Genomic DNA, 20,048 nt, shown 5'->3' on the forward strand with positions numbered 1-20,048 from the left:
GGGGCAGCATGGTGGCACAGTGGTTAGCACTGCTGCCTCACAGTACCAAAGACCCAGGTTCGATTCCGGCCTCGGTTCACTGTCTGTGCAGAATTTGTATGTTCTCCATGTGTCTGTGTGGCTTTCCTCTGTGTGCTTTGGTTTCCTCCCACACTCCAAAGATGTGCGAGTTAGGTGAATTGGCCATGCTAAATTTCCCCTTTGTATCAGGGGGATTATCAGGGTAAATACGTGGGATTATGGGGATGGAGTCTGGGTGGGATTGTGGTCAGTCAGACTCAGTGGGCTGAGTGGCCTCCTTCTGCACTGTAAGGATTCTATGATTCTCTGATACATTGGGAGTCAAAAGTGCTGTCGAGATTGTAAAGCTCTTGGATACAGTTGGAGAATCTGGAGCGCTGTACGAGCCCAGGTCGGAAGATTACAGGCATCAGGACTGCATTGAGAAGGTTGGGAGTATTGTCGGGGGTCCTAGCAGATTTGGGTTGGCTCCTGGAGGTCAGGTCCAATAAGGAGGTCAGCAGAACCAGGTGTTCGGAACCAGGATTAGTAGATTTTTTTATTGACATGGTGAGTAAAATTGGTCTTCACAAAGGCAATTATGCCTGCCTCAGGAGAAACCAAAATTGCAACAGGAATCTAAAGTAGCTATTAGGCCCCTTACTTACACATGTCAATGCATTCATGCCTATCTCAGAGATGGCTGAAGGCCATGCCTTGTTTGTCTTTTTCAAAGCTGGCATCTCCGATATTTGCCGTCAGAACCAAACGGGGACATCGCAAATCCCACCCAGGGGTGATACAAGAGTAAAATCCTTTGGACGTTAGAAATCAGAAATGAAAAAACAGAAAATATTGGAAATACTCAGCATGTCTGGCAGCATCTGCAGGGAGAAACTCTCTTTCCTAAAAAAACTGGTGCATGTGAGTCAATTGAAAATGTCAAAAGTGAGGTTGGTAGAGTTTTGTTGTAGGTCAGAGATGTCAAGTGCTCCAAACATAAGGCAGGTAGATGGAGTTGAGGTACAAATCAGCCATGATCTAACTGAATAGCAAAACTGGCTGGAGAGCCTGAATGGCCCATTCCTGTTCCTATGAACCTATGTAACATGGGCCAAGATTCTCCAGCCTCACAGCCACGTGTTGCCCACCAACAGGAGGTGGCGCGTTGTTTGCTAGCAGCAGGATTCTCTGGTCCCGTCGCTATCATTGGGAATTCCCACTGATGTCATCCAGTGCTGGCAGGAAACCCACAAGTGGGGGTGTGCTGCTGACAGGTCTGGAGAATCCCGCCGGCGCGAACAGCCAGAAAATTCCGTTGGTGATGTACATGCACACTGTGCCATTTTTGTTCCAAACATAACTGACAGGAGACTGGGGGTAAACCTCCATCACCACCCACACCCCCACTCCCCTGCCCCCCCCCTCCTCCCCCCAGCCCACCCACACCCCTTTAAAATATAAGGGATTGCCAAAATCATCACATTTTTTTCACGAAATAATACTGACCATCAACCTATGTTATTTTGATGGACAAACTCCACTCTGACACAAACAATTGCTGATGAAACTTCACACATCTAAGCAGCGAACCATCATTTAATGGAGTATGATGAGTGTTGATTGCAGGATGGTGGCAATGCCCCCACATATTAATGACAAGTTATTGACCAGTCAGCTCATTGATGCAGAGGCGCAATGTCCATGCTGTTGAGCTTTGTACTCATTTTCTCCCATTTTGGGCAGCACGATGGCATAGCGGTTAGCACTGCTGCCTCACAGTGCCAGGAACCTAGGTTTAATTCCGGTCTCGGGCCACTGCCTGTGTGGAGTTCGCACATTCTCCTCATGTCTGTGTGGGTTTCCTCCAGGTGCTCCAGTTTCCTCCCACAGTCCAAAGATGTGCAGATTAGGTGGATTGGTCATGCTAAATTGCCCCTTTAGTGTCCTGAGATGTGTAGACTAGAATAATTAACCACGGTAAATGCGTGGGGTTAGGAAAAAAGGAGTGAGGGCCTGGGTAAGATACTCTGTCAGAGAGTTGGTGCTGATTCAATGGGCTGGATGGCCTATGGTGATTCTATGAATACCTGTTGCTTTGCTGATGGTATTGGGCTTCCCTGGGGTGCAATCTCACAGATGGTGTAGCTATTCTACCTCAGGGCACATCAATTACCCAACACATGCAGAATTTCCAGCAGGGGATGAAACTCCCCTCCCTGCTCTTCCTCAAAATGAAATCAGCAAATTCAGCCTAGATCAAGAATTGGAACTTTGTGATTTACTTAGCTCAGTTGCATGAACACTGACATCTAATAGCTACTTGAAATTAAATTTAATATGTAACACGATTCCTAAAAGTTCAGGCTAAGATAAGGTTAGGAACCTGAAAGTTGCTTATACCTTCTAATTATGTATCTATGCTGTGTACCACTCATAAACTTTCACCTTTAGTTTGGTTAAACACTAATCCTAGACCAAGCTTGTCCATCTCACAACCTGTGGGTCAGGTTGTGGGCCCCGGATCCCTCTGTATTTGGCCCATCAAACTTGTTGGACATACAACTGACTTACACTGTAAAAAGTGCTGCAGCATTGCTTGTCTGATCACAGGCTGGTTCCTCTCTGCATTTGCAGCCAGTAGGTCACTAGCTAAAGTAGGTTTCAAATACAAGTTCCAAGTTCCAAGTCCCATGCCTGGAGCAGGATCAACAGCAAGGTCCAGGAGCCTAGAGTAAGATTGAGAGAGGGGCTGGAGGGCCCAGAGTGAAATTGAGAGAGGGGCTGGAGGCCCGGTGTGAGATTGAGGGTCTGAAGGACTGGAGTGAGATTCAGAGAGGGGCTGAATAGCCTGGACTGAGATTGAGAGCAGGTCCTAGGGGCCCAGAGTGACATGGTGGCACAGTGGTTAGCACTTCTGCCTCACAGTGCCATGGACTCAGGTTCAATTCCCAGTTTGTTTGTGTGGAGTTTGCACATTCTACCCGTGTCTGCATGGGTTTCTGATTCCCCCCCCCTCCCCCGCCCCAACCCCACACAGTCCAAAGATGTGCTGGTCAGGTTGATTGGCCCTGCTAAATTGGCACTTGGTGTCAGGGGGGCTAACAGGGTAAATAGCCTGGGAATAGCAGCTGGGTGGGATTGGGGGGTCAGTGCAGGCCAAATGGCACCTTCTGCACTGTAGGGATTATATGAAGATCCAATGCATCTATTCTATGAAGATTGAGAACAAGGTCAGAGGGCCTGAAGCAGGAGCAGGAGCTGGTTGGGAGGGTTCGAGGTGAAATGGAGAGCCTGGGACGACAATGGGGTTGGAGGGGGGAGGGGGAGACGGGGGATCCGTGAGGTGCCTCAGGGCCTGGAGTGAGTGTGGGGGATTTCAGGCCCAGAATGAATTTTTCTGTACTGAAATCAAGCAATGTACGCTTCCTACAGTGAAAGGCAGACTGCACCCTTTCCCCTCCACCCACCAATACTCTGGCAACCATTCCAATCCCTATGAAACTCATTGATGTTGAAACCATATTTGGTTAATTCATGGCTTAATGTCAACAATGGAACACCAAACGGCACCAACAGCAAACACCATATAAAGCATCAGGCCTCTTAGTAAGCCATCCAGTTGAATGCAAGGGGCAAGGATATAACCAAAGGAGCTAAGTAACCCACACAGGAACCTTCTCTTCAGAAGTATTTGTACACAACTCCATTTCAACTGCCAGGAAAAATGAAGTTTCACATCAGTCTAGTGCAGGAGGAGGCCATTTGGCTCATCAAGTCTACACCCATTCTTACCCAAGCTTACTCCATAACTCTGCATATTTACCCCACAAACCCCTTAACCTATATATCTTGGAATGCTAAGAGACAACTTAACATGGCCAATCAACCTAACCATCTTTGGACTATGGGAGAAAACCGGAGCAGCCGGAGGAAACCCACGCAGTCACAGGGAGAACGTGAGGAACACAGATAGTCATCCAAGGCAGGAATTGAACCTGGGTCCCTGACACTGTAAGGCAGCAGTGCTAACCACTGTGCCACCATGTCAGCCAATAACCTATGTATACCTGAAGCCATCACAAAATACACTATGCTACATATATATTGCATCAACAACATACATTTTGTCTTCCCTCAATGGTCTGAGAGGTAAAGGCATCAGGCTGTCCTACTAAACTATGCACAGCCATAGGCATGAGGTTTGCTTTCCTGTGCTGTTAGCCAAACTCAGACAGCATAGTATATAAATGGCTGCAATTAACCTCTGTGTGGTTGGGCTATGGGGTGTAATAAAGCAGCTCATGGTCTCACTTGTGTTGAAAAGTTGTGTCTGGATGCCAAATAAGGACAAGATCCAGTTTGTTTCTGATGCCCTCCATAAACAGTAATCTGCTTCAAGTCGATAGTTGCTCTGTGGGTCTTGTGCCACAGTAGTAACACCTCTATATCTGGGTCAGGAGCTCTGGTTCAGGTCCAATGCCAATGCCAGAACTTGTTGGCCATGGAAGAAATGGGGATGATTTTCCAGCCGCAATGTGTTGGGTGCAGATCTTGCTGGGAACACACAGTGTTGAAGAATTGTGGAGGATGAGACTAGTACGTTTAGCTAGTGAGAACCTGCTCACTCATGGGTCCGAACGCTGGTGTGCAGTCAGAGAACAGGTAGGAGTCAGGCTTCTGTTACACCAGGGCTGCGTCACATGTCGCATAGTGAATCAGCATCACCGCCTGCCTAGATCAGTAACTCGCCAACATGGCCAACACAGGCCCATTACCCTCGTGATGCTAATGGCACCGATGGCAGAGTGTGGACAGTGGTTAGGAGTGGAATGTGTAAATTGGGTGCGGGAGAGGGGAGAGGAGTGGTGAACATTAGAGCTGTGGGACCTCACAGCTTCCAGTGGGAGCACCTTATGGCAATGAAGCCCTGCCCTGCTAGACCCTTGCGCCACCTGTCCTCAATCCCCCCGCTCCTCCTCGACCTCCACATCCACCTGAGTCTCCTTCTCCTCTTCAGCTGTGTCCACCTGGTTCTCCTCCTCCTCCTCTAGGATGTCTTCTCGCTGCTGAGCCAAGTTGTGGAGTGCACAGTAGACCACCATGATGGGGGAGTCCCTCACGGGCTGTACTGGAGGGCACCACCAGAGCAGTCCAGACAGCTGAACCACACCTTCAGGAGCCCGACGCACCGCTCCATGGTGGATTGGGTAGCAGTGTAAGCCTGACTGTAGTGGATCTCCACCTCAGTCTCCAGCGTTCGCACTGGTGTCACGAGCCATGACCTCAGCAGGTATCCCGTGTCCCTGATGAACCATCCCAGAAGCCTCTGGGGATGTCTGAGTTCTGGAGGCTGGAGCTGTTGTGCATGTTTCCCAAGTGCTGTGCACACACCTGCACAATATTCATCCGGTGGTCACACAAAATCTAGGTATTAAGGGAGTGGAAACCTTTCCAATTAATTGATCTCATGGGACCTGCAGGGTGATGTGTGTGCCGTCGATAGACCCCTGCACATGGCGGCAAAGCCTGTAGCCTAGGCTTCCTGTTGAGTCCGGCCCACATCAAAGCAAATGTAGCAGCCTGTCCAGGTGTACAGGACATCTGCCACATCACAGACACGCTTATGTGCAGTGAACTGGGAGATGCCACAGAGGTCTCTACTGGAGGCCTGGAAGGATTCAGTGGCATAGAAATTAAGCAACACTGAAACCTTTACAGCCACTGGGATCAGGTGTCCCCCTACCCCACACGGTGCCAGCTCCATGAGGCCTCACTGTCTCCTTGTTGAGATGTGGTCTGCAGTGGCACATAACAGCTAGCAGCTCATTAAAGGGCATGCAGGTCCTATAGAGGGGGAGGTTGCCATTTCCACCATCCTCTGGTACCTCCCCTCAGGCCGATGGGCGGCTGCGTCCAGGCCCTGACCGATGACCTCTTATCCTCCTAATGCAGCCTCTAGCCTGGGTTGGCCTTGGTGTGGGCGGCGGTTTCCCTCACCCATCACAGCAGCTACAAGTATAACTGGCAGATCAGTTGGCTCCAGTGCACAACACAGTAAGAAGTCTCACAACACCAGGTTAAAGTCCAACAGGTTTATTTGGTAGCAAAAGCCACTAGCTTTTGGAGCGCTGCCCTTTCATCAGGTAAGCGGGAGTTCTGTTCACAAACAGGGCATATAAAGACACAAATTCAATTTACAAAATAATGGTTGGAATGCGAGTCTTTACAGGTAATCAAGTGTTAAAGTTACAGACAATGTGAGTGGACAGAAGGTTAATCACAGGTTAAAGAGATGTGTATTGTCTCCAGCCAGGACAGTTAGTGAGATTTTGCAAGTCCAGGCAAATTGTGGGGGTTACAGATAGTGCGACATGAACCCAAGATTCCGGTTGAGGCCATCCTCATGTATTCAGAACTTGGCTATCAGTCTTTGCTCAGCGACTCTGCGTTGTTGTATGCCTTGAATCCAATGTGGAATCCATTGTTGCTTTGGGGACAGAGGTGGGGGAGAAGAGAGAGAGAGAGACAGTCCACAAGGTTATCCACCCCTCCCCATCATTCCCTCTGAGCTACCCATGGGATGCTGGCAACCCAACACCATCCCCAGTGCCATGTGCTACCTCACTGGGTTGCCGATCACTACAACATCCTTGCTATGGTGGACATGGAGAATAGATAGGTGGAAATGAGGAGGTTTCCATTAGGAACCCTTAAAGCATAGACGTGTGTGCACCCACCTGGACTTGTGGTGCAGTAGCTTCCAAGAATGGCATGCAGTTCAGACAAATGGTGGAAAAGCCCCATCCTGGTGCCTTTCATTTGACTGGTTGCCATTGTAGGGAGCACTGCAGAGGTCATGCAGTGTAAGGAGCCATATTAACATCTGCAGAGCTCCCTTTATTGGGGCCAGGCCTGATTTTTGTTACTGTTCGTGGGGCCTGGGATGCAATGTCTGCTGTCAGCCACAGAGCCAGTCCAGCAAACAGATGGCAGGGTAGCTGTGGCGACATAGTGGTACTCGGAATCGACTTCATATGCAACCCCTCAGGGTGGTTCAACAGCCGAGGGAATGTGTGCAATACAAGCCCCAAATCAGCACCAACCCACAACCTGAGGACCCCCAGATTGGCACGGACACCCCAAACTCCTGCACCAGGAAAGCCCCCCACCCTGTCCCGCATTATGGCAGTGGCTGTCAGCCCCCCCACCCCCACACCTCAGACATTGGTGCTCAGTAGTACTCATCTCCTCGCTCTCCTTCACAACTGCAGCGCCTAAACCACTCTCATAAAGAGCAGTGCCGACATGGTGACTTGCCTGAGAAGTGGGAAGCACCCGGGAAGCTGGGGGGTGGGTGGGGAGCATCCATTGCCAAACTCGCTAATGATATTGAAATCCAGTCAATCTCATGCTAATAAGCTTTGTGCCCAGAAACAGTTTGTGCCACTTGGAAAAGGCTGGGGAAGATCAGAAACCGTTTTGCGCCGTGCGCAAGTTGGATTTTTAGCCTCGCATGCCAGTTACCCAGCTTGTCACACTGGTCACCGGGCCCTGCGAGGTGATAAAATCACACCCTCTTTTTGGGAAAATACCACCCAGTGTTCATAACGCTTTTCAATGGGATGATACTCAGCTCAGGAATCCTTCCACCACTTCCCCCACTATTCACCAAAAAAAACTGTGTGTGTGTGTGTGTGTGTGTGTGTGTGTGTGTGTGTGTGTGTATAGATATGCTTAAAAACATTATCTGGTCTCATAAGCGAAGGATTGTTACTTGGATAATGACAGGCCTGTTTATGGAATTATATCCCAACGGGAATTGGTAATGTCAGGAAAGGGAATGAAAGGACATAAACATGACACAGTTAGAAAGAGTGTAAGGTATAAACAATAAACCAATATAAAGATACATGCTACAGCTGAAAAATACATCGTTAAGGGTGTAGTTAAAGTCACTAACCACCATGCCAGTAGGCAGAAAATTTATAAGGAATTATTTAACGCTGAGTTTTTCCGGCATTTGCTGTTTAAATTCCAGATTTCCAGCGTCAGCACCTGTAGTACTTTGCTTTTATTTGAATAGAAATTCAACAGAGCAAAAATGGGGTCATATCGACTGAGCACCAACCTCCAAGGTGCAGTGTGGGGGGCTGACAGCTGCTGCCATGGTGCAGGATGGGGTGGGGTGCAGGGATTCGGGGTGTTCATGCCAGTCTGGGGGGTCCTCAGGTTGGCAATTGGTGCTGGTTTGGGGCTCGTGTTGCACACATTCCCCTGGCTGCTGAACGACCCTGAGGAGTTGCATATGAGAACACCATTAATCTTGCCATGGTTGCCCTGCCATCTGTTTGTTGGACAGGCTCTGTGGCTGACAGTTTTGCTATTAATTTTCAATCCCTCCTCCTCAAGGTTTGGTTAGCACTGGGTGCCTCACAGCACCAGAGACTCAGGTTCGATTCCTGACTTGGGCCACTGTTAGTACGAAGTCTGTACATTCTCCCCGTATCTGTGTGGGTTTCCTCCCACAGTCTGAAAGATATGCTTTGGTCACGCTAAGTTCTCCCTCAGTGTACCTGAAAGGGTGCTAGAGTGTAGCAAATAGAGGATTTTCACAGTAATTTCATTGCGGTGTTAATGTAAACTACTTGTGACACTAATAAATAAGCTTTAAAAACCTTCACCCAGTTCTGTTGAAAGAATACCACATCTTATTGTTTGTTTCTGGTGCTGGCAATGTCTTCTTTATAGGGTGGATTTGACTGATTGAACGTAGACTAGGAAACACATTGCCAAGCAAGATTATATAGCTCTTCCTGACATCACCAATGAATTCAGATCTAAATTTTGTTAAAAGGAACTCATTGCTCTTGCACTGGGCCTGAGAGCAGACTGTTATGAAGGATTTGTACTTATTTATACCTCGCCCAGGCTGTAGAAATCCTTTCTGCCAACTTTGTCTGAACTTGCCTACAACAAAGGTGATGAAAATCAACAAAGTCATCACAGCAAAGTGCTGCAACTAGGGGTTGACACTTTACCTGCCTTCTTCAGTTCATCAGTCTAACTTCGCTTTCCTTATAAGGTGATGAAAAGTTCTTTTTTTTTGCCCCATAATTACAGCAGATGTCCTTGTACAATCTGTCAAGTCCCAGCACCATACTCAAAGACACTCTTATTTAAAATGTGTATCTTATGACAATACAGAATGTTTCTCTTGTGGATCTACACAAAATACCTGGAGGGGAGTTGTGTACAGAGACAGCTTGAAAGCGTGTGGCTGGCGAATGACTAACATGTGAGACTAACAGATGGTGGGAATATGGTAATCTAACCCATGAAAGGATTACTTGCAATATTCTTTTCTTCTCCCCCACGCCCCCCGCTAAGAATTTTGCCAAGGTTGGAATGTTAAATTTTGTTCAGGTTTCTCTGCTTACCGCTTTAGTAAGTTTGTTCGATTTTGCCAAGTGAATTCTGCTGGCAAAGTTTCAGAATAAATGCGCTGTTTTCCTGTGAACTATTTGAAGGCAAAAAAGTTATTCTGTGGTATCCGTTTCCAACTATCTTTCGATCAATAGTTATTTAATTGCACATGCAATATTCAAAACTAGACAACCAATCACTGATCTCTCTCTCTCTCTCTCTCACTCTACCACAGAGCTAATTGAGAACCAATGATATCATTAAATAGGTGCCAACTCTTAAGATGAATCTGAAACACACCAACTCTTTCTGGCCCCAGTGCAGTGGGCCCACCATGACAGATGTGGAAAGACAGCCAAAAGTTCCTTAACTTTGATTGGACCAGAAAATCCTCCCGGAGGTCAGAGCCAGGTATTTCCAGCCAGGGCCGTGTACCAGGATTTACTGTAAGGATAAGGAAATAACCAAAGTGGTTTGATTCACACTCAACTCAGTCCAGTGATTCTACATACATGCTAACAATATTAGTAGCAAGACAGTTCATAGAATCATAGAATCCAACAGTACAGGAGGAGGCCATTTGGCCCATTGGGTCTGCACCGACTCTCTGAAAGAGTATCTTACCCAAGCCCAATTCCCATAAATACCCACTATTCCCCTAACCTACCCACCTTGCTACACTAAGGGGCAATTTACCATGACCAAGCAACCTGAATTTTGATTTTGAGGGGACCACTTACACTCAATTGTTAGGTATGGCTTAGTGGCAGCGTCCTCATCTTTGAGTTAGAAGTCGAGTTCAAATTTCAACGTGGGCACATGGGTACAAGGTCTAGGCTGACATTCCAATGCATTACAGAGGGAGGGCTGCACGGGGTTGCTGTCCTTCAGATGAGATGGTAATAAGAGGTCCTCTCAGGTGGATGTTAAACAGTGCACATGGCACTATTGGAAGAAGGGTAGAGGAGTTTCCTTGAATAACAATGCCTCACCCAACACCAGTACAGCAAAAACAGATGACCTGACTATTAGACCATTCCTGTTTCTAGGTCCTCGCTCTGCATATATTGACTGTTGCTTATAGTATATTACATAAATGACTACAATTCAAAGGTACGTTATTGGCTGAACAGTGCTTTTGGGGAAAGGAAAGGTGTTATATAAATGCAAGTTCTCCTGTTTCACTTCCAAGTGAAGTAAAGTTGCTCTTGATCACAGTTGCCAATATTAGGTAAGGAAGAAACAGATTTTCAGCCCATCAGAACAGTCACCTATTTCATTCGAAGTATTACAAAGCAAGCTTTATGTTGTAAGTATGACAAACTCTGATTTACTTTTTTCTCTTTCCAGATTGCAGCAGAGGATTGTTTGAATGGGTCTCCAGCATGAGAGGAGATCACTGCAGCAAGTGACTGGAAAATAAGTATTTTGATGAGTGTTTTCCAACCCCTCCATTGCTCCATAGCCTCTTCCAGTAACACAGCAAACCGGGAACAGTGCATTCCTCCAGTTCCGATCTCTTAGGCAGCCCCAATTCTGATTGCTCCACCATTGGCTGCCATGCCTTTGACCGTTTATAGGTCCCAAATCCATGAATTCCCTCTCTGCCTCACTTTCCTCATTTAAGACTCTCCTTAAAACCTTTCTGTGTGACCCTTCCAAGCTTTTGCCCACCTATCCTGTTCCGTTGTGTGGCTCAATGTTAAATTTTGCTTGGCAATTGCCCTTGTAAAGCAAACATTTTAATATGTTAAAGATGCCATATAAATGCAAGTTTTTGTTGTTCTTGTTCCAGTTGGTACGCATGGCAGTTTAGTTCAGTTGGCTGGAAGGCTGGTTTGTGATGCAGAGTGATGCCAACAACGTGGGTTCAATTTCAACACCATTTAGTTTCCACATTTGTGATTCTCCTTTGCAAGACTGATTTTTCTTGAACCAACACTGGAATGAAAACTGGAGATTTCCAACTGTTTTTTATTTCAATAGACAAGAGGTGACATGAATTTTTCAAGTCCCTCAGCTGTTTTTTGGAACTTGTAGGTAACCAGCTGTAAAAGGCTCAGGGTAAGGGAAGAAACTGCAACTTCATCACTTTTATTGCTTAATTGCCATGGGCCTGCATATTATGTGTGACCTCTGACTCCTTCAGAAGGAAGCTCAGATTACACCAGACTATTTGCAGCAAACAGAAGCGCGAGCTCATACTTTCAATCCATATGGGACTCAACAATAACCTCAAAACATGACAGCAATACCTCAGGTCAACAAGTCAGATGCTTCGAACAGAGGTTTAACATCCCAGTAGCCTCAAGAAAATCTTTTCAAACCCAAGATTGCATTTTAAGGTAAAGCTTATTTATTAGTCACAAGTAAGGCTTACGTTAACACTGCAATAAAGTTACTGTGAAATTCCCCTAGTTGCCACACTATGGCGTCTGTTTGGGTCAATGCACCTAACCAGTACATCTTTCAGACTGTGGGAGGAAACCGGAGCATGCGGAGGAAACCCACGCAGACATGGGGAGAATGTACAAACTCTACACAGACAGTGACTCGAGGCCAGAATTGAGCCCGGGTCCCTGGCGCTATGAGGTAGCCATACTAACCATTGTGCCACCATGCCAGTTCAGTAGCTTTAGGGAACAATTAATTAGAAGCTTACCAACAATGCAAAAAGTCCCGGTTTTGACCCACAGTCTGCACTGAGCCATTTGACTGCAGATGGGGTGGTGGACTTGGCCAGTGGGATAATCAGTATCCCCTGTGTTAGAAAAAGGGCTTGATCTGCCAGGACTTCTGTTCATGTTCCTGATCCCTATCCAACAGTCCATGCTGGATGTGTGCTTATGCGGATGTAACACTGAAACAAGACCAGGCATGATCGTGATGGCTCTGTATACATATATTCAAATGTGAATAATGACCACTTGTTTAGCGTTGGAGCCAGCAGCCATAATTGAATCGTGGCTCAGACTCGATGGGCCGAATGGCTGAATTCCTCTCCTATATCGTATGGTCTTATGACTAGTACATGTGGAAATGCATCTGAAAAAGACAAAAATGGGACAGAAATTGTACTATATGGTGCCCACTTTACAGCTTTAAAATAGGTGTGAGGGGGAACCAATATGAGGGCCAGTGGCCTGCGACCCAAAGATGCCAATCTGATATTGGGTTAGGTCATCGCCCATGTGTCTAGAACAACTGCCTAGAATAGTTTTTGGCCCCCAGCGTATGCCAACGAGAAGCCTATGGCCTATTTCAGGATTACGTCGAGAAACTAGATCGATTAGGAACAGATTAGACACTGGACCAGACCCAGTTCAGTTTGGAAGTGCCTGAACAGACAGCTACCACCAAAAGAGTTGTCTTTTTCCTGACAGGCTTTCATAGGTGTGGTGTGGTGGCATAGTGGTTAGCACTGCTGTCTCAAAGCGCCAGGGACCTGGTGCAATTTTGGCCTTGGGTCTCTATGTGGAGTTTGCACATTCTCCCCGAGTTTGCATGGGTTTCCTCTGGTTGCTCCGGTTTCTTGACATGGTCCAAAGGTGTGTGAGTTAGGTGGATTGGCCATGCTAAATTGGCCATGCTAATGTTGGGGGGAATGGCAGGGAAAATATGTGGAGCTATGGGGTAAGGGCCTGAGTGGGATTGTTGTTGGTGCAGGGTTGGTGAACCAAATGGCCTTCTTCTGCACAGTAGGGATGCTATGATTCTGTGGTTCTCTGTAGCGTCAGAAAGTGCAAGATGCCTGCTAGCCTTATGCTGACCTTTCTCTGCTTGTCCTCCCCCCTCCCCCAATTCATAGCTCCAGGATTCACCTGTGGATTTCTGCTGGCAAGTCAAGAAGCCCAAAATTGATGTGTTGGAAATGGCACATTGCCTTGAGATGCACCAAACAGCTCAACCTAATGATTGAAATGAGATGTGAGGACCAATTTGAGGTGCGCATTGGGGGTATTGCATCTGGACTGTGTGCCATTGGTTATGTATCCAATAACGAGCCAGAACCAATTTCTGATCCAATATTTTAAGGAGAGGAGAGAAGAAAACAAGGCTCTTGGTTATTTCACATATGTGCTTGTCACCGAGTGACAAGCAATTCCTATGGTGTAAAACGGGAAACTCCTAACGCCATTGATTAATATATTACCCTTCGCATTTTGTTTCAAATTTTGTTTTGTGTTAACTATTTAGGATTGCACACTCTCAAATCAAGTTAGTATTTAATTGCACTGAGATAATTCTAGTTGTGATAAATGTATCCCCTTTGGCACTTTCTACATATCGTTAAAGAAAGATTAAAACAAATTGCAAGGCTTCACAGTCACTTTACGTATGGATCTAATTCTATTTCCTTTAGGTTACAAAACCATCCAGTTATTAGTCTTTGACAAGTTCTACCATTATTCTAACGCTCTATGCAATTTGTTATCTGCATTTTTTCAGTTCCCATGATTTGGGTACATTGTAAGTAATAATCCAAGAAACTCCACTAATGCTTCAAAACATTCCTCCCATGAGCCACATAGACCACAAGCAAGTCCTAGATTTGATGTCTGGCTCCTTGCTGAGTTTCTAGTTAGTCATAACAATGGTTTGAGTAACACAATTGTTCTTAGTTCCACTGGGTAGTAGAAGGAAAAATTAGCCAAGATTCCCACTCCTTCACGGCCATCCATTCATCCCAGCAGAAATGTTTGGAATCCAGGAAAAAAAACTGAATCAGGACAAACTCATGCACAATGTGACATTTAATCTATGCTTAATTTCTGCGTGAACAAGGTTCAAGAAAGCAATTAGCAGGTAGACTATATTTCATATACATATGATACCGGGCATGGTAGTATAATGGTTGTGTTACTGAATTGAAAGATGCATATGGTCATGAACTTAAATGCCAGTTTGAGAATCTGAATTAATTATTTAATTCAATTAAGTTAAATTTGAATATTAAAAACCTTGTACCATGAAGCTGTCGCTCAGTTCCAAAATTTAAACTGATTCAGTGTTCTCTGTTAGGGAGGAAAACACTCCTGACTTTACCCAGCCTGGTCACAATGTGTGCCCAGGCTCACCCCAAGACAGTTTACTAACTGTCCTCTGAAGTGACCCTATGAGTCATTCAGTTGAATCATAGCAATTGAAGACAGAAGCTCACCAACACCTTACTCAGGGCGCCTCATGATGGGCAATAAACGTCAGCCTTAACATTCCAAGAACAATTAAAGAAATAAATAGAATGTTACCCCAGGACGCAGTCAATACTTTGGGGGTGGAAGGAAAACAAGGAAAGAGATAAAAGAAAATTACACAAACATGTATTACGTTCATGTGCAGATTAATTTGTGGCTGAAACTTGAAATGTCTTTCATCAAAAAAAAGCAAGGCAATTTGGCAGAAAACGATTACACTGAGTGCAGGAGGGTTGTGGAAGTAGCTGTAATGCTTTGAAGTGCCCAGGGTGTAACTGTGGAGTCCAAACTGCCTATTTAAGCCACACATCTGGTAATTATTCTGGATATTAGGCCAAAGGTTAGTTTGCATTTGGGCCATTTTAGAGCTTGAGTTGAAATGATTTTGAGAACAAAGTTCTGAATTTACAGATCAGTCCAACATTTCTTTTTGTTGTTGGTATTATACATGATATGATCATTTAGCAATGGCAGTGAGCCAGGACAGAAAAGGAGCTGGGTCATTCCTTCATGTTTTGTCATTTGTTTCAAATCTGGAAGAAAATTTGAAGTGCGGAGAGAAAAATCAAACTTGTTGCTAAGAGGCTAATCAATGGGAAAAAAATATAGTGTCAACAGTTAACAGGAAAGTTTACAGTTGAAAGTTAGCAATCACAGTTTTAAAAGTTATCCCACTCACTACTTAACATTTCAAATATTTACTCCCATATGAAGGTGGTTCAGTAGATAAACCTTATTGCTCATAAAAGCAAACTTCAGGCCGCACCCAACTATCTTTCAATGGGTCAGTAAGCCCTTTGCTTAAATTTCCCCTTGCATCAGTTAACAAATTGTCTAGTGATAAAAGCATTAGCTCAAGAAAATTCTTGAAACATGTGTGAAGAGGCCACATAGTTGCCTTTATTTAGCACAGCTGGTGCTCAAGAAGGGATTCTAGCCTTTAATGAGATATGCAAAATAAACTACCAAACAAATAAAAGTGACATTGCTAGAGCAACATTATCAGCAGTTTTGAGTTGCCCTTAACACCGCTGCTCTTTAAGAGCAGAAAATCAGAAACACGTGGCAAAGACTGTTTGACCTAAAATGCTTGTAAGGCACAGTGTCATTTTCTCACCTGGAATAGATCCTAAACAGCAAGAGGGTTTAATGTGGCTTGGTGCAGCCCGCCTCAGTATTGATTATTCCCTCACCCAACTTGGCGTCATCCACCAATTTAGAAATTGTGTTTTTGCCCCTCTGAAGTACTTCCGCTACATTGAAAATGGGTACATATGCTGGCATTTCACCACCTCGCCCACCCCAGAATCGAGCCGGGCAAGGCTCGCAGAACGGCATTTTCCGTTGACCTCAGGCAGGATCTTACGAGCTTCAGACGGGCAGGGCGGTAAAATAACAGTCATAATTTCAAGTTGTTACTGTGTTCATCCATTACACTACGAATAAATGGACAATTCCAAAATCACAAAGAAATAAAACCCTGTAGCAGCATGGGCTTTTTAACCACTCACTGTGATGGTGAAATTCAAAATCATGAGGGGCCTGGACAGAGCAACAGGGAGAAACTGACCCCATTAACAAAAGGGTTGAGAACAAAAATTTAAGATGAAGGGGGAAAAAAAAGCCAAGGGTAAAGTGGCGGAAGACCTTTCTCATGTACAATGCACTGCCCAAGTGTGTGGTGGAGGTAGATTCAACCCTGCCTTTCAAAACTGAGTTGAATAATTTACCGGATGGGAACAGGGAAAACACTGGGAAGTTGGAATCAGTTGATTTGCTCCTACAAAGAAAGATATTCATAGAAATCCTACAGTACAGAAAGAAGCCATTCGGCCCATTGAGTCTGCACCAACCACAATCCCACCCAGACCCTGTAGGACAGATTTTCCAAACTTCATGTTGACAGAATAACCAGGAAATTGTGGATGTGCCATCTACAATTCTTTTCTGTTCATTATGGATAGATCAACATAAGGAATGTATCCATGATTCCTTTCTGCACATGGTTGGCAATAAGTCTCCCCACCAATTCTGGGCAATAGTTCTTTGTGCAAATTTATCCAAAGTCTAGAAATGGTTTATTTTAATAAATACCAAAAATTAATTGTATTTGTTGGGAGTGTTTTCCGATCAGCATTTGATTACTTCCCCAGTTATGGATAATTGTTTTTATCCATTGTTCCAACATAGAATCATAAAATGCCTACAGCACATATTCAACCTGTCATGTCCATACCACTTTACATAAGAAACAGGAGCAGAAGTAGACCATCCAGCCCTTTGAGCGTAATCCTTCATCAGATGTCTGATCTGATGTTGCCTTGACAACAGACTTCCTGCTTGTAAGTTGTAAGCAACCATTGATCTTGGCTGATTTTGGAGGTTCAGTCATACTGGGCAAGTCTATGGTTGGCATTTTATATTGCTCAGGCGGGCATGCACGCCACCTATTAATGTGCAAAATTGAGCACATGTCCTGACTTCATCATGCACCCACGCAATATTTTGGTTGGCAGGCGCAAGCCAAGTCAGAAGTGCACCGACAGACAAACAAGGCAGGCAATTTAGCCTATCAAGGGGCCAACTGAATGCAATTTCACATCTGCTTTTACAATTGGCAATCTGGCTGATTGGTCAGGCAGCCTTTACATTTTAGCTACAGCCTCAATCCAGGGCGCGATGTCAGGGCTGAAATGAAATTTTAAAAGGTGTATGAGGACTGATGTGTGTGTTTAAATGTGCTGCCGAGATGCTCGTTGCATTTCCAATGCAAGGTATTTTTTACAAGTCTGTATCTCCCTGAGACGGTTCCCGTGCGGCTGTCCTTCAGGCAGAAACACCAATCCGCACCTTCCCTTTTCTTGACACCCGCCCTCTTCAGCCTTTCCCAAAGGATGTTTCACGCTGCTGGACCTGTATGTTGGAGGGAGTGCAGAGGAGGTTTACTAGGCTGATACCGGAGTTGAGGGGATTGAGCTATGAGGAGAGGCTGAATAAACTAGGCTTGTACTCGTTAGAGTTTAGAAGAATGAGGGGAGATCTCATTGAGACGTATAAGATGATGAATGGGATGGATAGGATAGAGGTGGAGAGACTCTTCCCGCTCAAAAAAGACAGTAGGACTAGGGGGCACAGCCTCAAGATAAAGGGGAGGCGGTTTAGAACGGAGTTGAGGAGGAACTTCTTCACTCAAAGGGTGGTGAATCTCTGGAATTCTCTGCCCGTTGAAGTGGTGGAGGCTGCCTCGCTAAATATTTTTAAGAAGCGGGTTGATGGGTTTTTGATAAGAGAAGGGATTAAGGGTTATGGGGAGAGGGCGGGAAAGTGGAACTGAGCCACGACAGATCAGCCATGATCTTATTGAATGGCGGGGCAGGCTCGAAGGGCTAGATGGCCTACTCCTGCTCCTATTTCTTATGTTCTTATGTTCTTATGTTTACCTTCAGTGACTGGTGTAAGAGAACACCCAGTTCTCATAGCACATTCCCTGCTCCTAATTTATGGCCATTCAGATAATAATCTGCCTTCCTGTTTTTGCCACCAAAGTGGATAACCTTTCATTTATCCAAATTATACTGCATCTGCCATACATTTCCCACCCACTCAACTTGTTCAAATCACAGTGAAGGATCTCTGCATCCTCCTTAAAGCTCACCCTCCATCCAGATTAGTATCAACTGCAAATTTGGAGCTGTTACATTTCGTTGTCTCATCTAAATCATGAATATAACGAACAGCTGGAGTCCCAGCACTGATTCCTGTAGTACACCACATGTCACTGCCTGCCATTTGGAAAATGAGTGGTTTATTCCTACTCTTTGTTTCCTGTCTGCCAACCAGTTTTCTATCCATCTCAATACACTACCTCTAATCCCATGTGCTTGGATTTTACATGCTAATCTTTTATGTGGACTTCATCGAAAGCCTTCTAAAAGTCAAATAAACCACATTCATTAGCTTCCCCTCATCAACTCTTACATCCTCAAAGAATTCCAGTAAAATTGTGACGCATGATTTCTCTTTCATAGCTCCATGCTGACTCTCTCCAATCCTGCCACTGTTTTCCAGATGTTTTGCTATAAAATCTTTCATTATGGATTCTAGAATTTTCATCTACCAATGTCAGGCTTGCACTCAACAGGGCGGGCGAATGGCTTTTCTAGTCATAAAATGTGAACTATTGCAACTGTTGGAAATCCTAAAACAAAAACAGAAACATATAGTAGGTCAGATCAGCATTTCAGATGTAAACTCTCTAGAAAACTGAAAAAAGTGGCAGGTATAAGAGTACCTTCAGAAAACAGGAAGATACACATGTAAAGAAGAAACATAGAAAAGCAAAAATGATTTAGGCTGAAATGATGCAACTTCAGTCAAATAATGTATAGAAATCATAACACAGCAGCAGGATAATGTATACAAACAGCCAAGGAATTGGGTGGTCTCAGGGAATAGGCAAACTTAGAATGAGGTGCAAATTCAAACCAGTTTGAAACTGAGGACCGAGGAATTACTGAAGTCAGTAAGTGGGACCCAAGGTGCTTCAGAGAAAAGAGCTATTGTTCTGAAAGCTTGTTTTGCTTTATAGGAACAGTATACAGGCCAATGGTGAAGAAGTGGGAGGGAACCGGGAGGGGGAATTAAAGTGATAAGGCACAGGAAGCCTTTGCCATTTTTTCATTTACTATTTCATTTTGCTCCACGTATGTGCTACAGCTTGGTTCAGTTGTAGAACTTTCACTTTTGACTCGGAAACTGTGGCTTCAAACCCTACTCTGGACTTCGGTATATAATTCAGGCTGGTCCCTGACTGCCATTTTCCAGAAGAGACGTTAAACTATTTGCCAGTTCAGATGTATAAAAAAAATTCTCCACGGAATTACTTGAAGTACAGCAGGGAGCTGTTTTGGTGTTCAAACCAACATTCCTCCTCTGCCAGCAAAAATTAATTCACCATTCCTCTGTGGAATTTTTGTGGGTGTTGGTTACCATGATACCAGTGATTGTATTTTGAAAAGTGACCCAGTGGTTGTGAAGCATCTGAAGGCACCCTGATAAGTAGTTGTGTAAAAGCAAGCTGTTTTCAGTGGCAAAGATTGTTTCATTTCTTAATTCACAAAAGTCCTATTGGATCATCATCAACGTCACAGGACTGTTACTTGGTTCGCTACTAAGGCCAAAGATTATAATTTTAAGAGGTCATGCATTTACTCTTGTCAGATAAAGTCTTCCGCTTCTGTTTCTCTGGTTTCTGGTTGCAGTTATTACACTTTTCTTTAAAAAACAAATAAATTGTTTTCAATGTTCTCATTTTACTCTGGCCTTCATCATACACAGTAAAAAGTCTCACAACACCAGGTTAAAGTCCAACAGGTTTATTTGGTAGCAAAATCCACTAGCTTTCAGAGTGCTGCTCCTTCGGCAGGT

General features: G+C 44.9%; 1 long non-coding RNA gene across 2 annotated transcripts in view; it reads left to right on the top strand.

The window, feature by feature from the left end:
- LOC145353314 (uncharacterized) overlaps positions 1-13,516 on the top strand; it is a 55,554-nt gene extending 42,038 nt beyond the window's left edge. Inside the window, exons 2-4 of one of the 2 annotated variants that reach the window (XR_013888679.1) lie at positions 9,662-9,837; positions 10,777-11,771; positions 13,235-13,516. This is a non-coding gene — a long non-coding RNA (uncharacterized LOC145353314). The remainder of the gene's footprint in view (positions 1-9,661; positions 9,838-10,776; positions 11,772-13,234) is intronic. The other variant, XR_013888680.1, reaches the window with a different exon arrangement.
- The last annotated feature ends 6,532 nt before the right edge of the window (positions 13,517-20,048 follow it).

The sequence above is a fragment of the Carcharhinus amblyrhynchos genome, chromosome 2 (assembly GCF_965287045.1).
Source record: "Carcharhinus amblyrhynchos chromosome 2, sCarAmb.v2.hapA, whole genome shotgun sequence".
Classification (NCBI taxonomy): domain Eukaryota; kingdom Metazoa; phylum Chordata; class Chondrichthyes; order Carcharhiniformes; family Carcharhinidae; genus Carcharhinus; species Carcharhinus amblyrhynchos.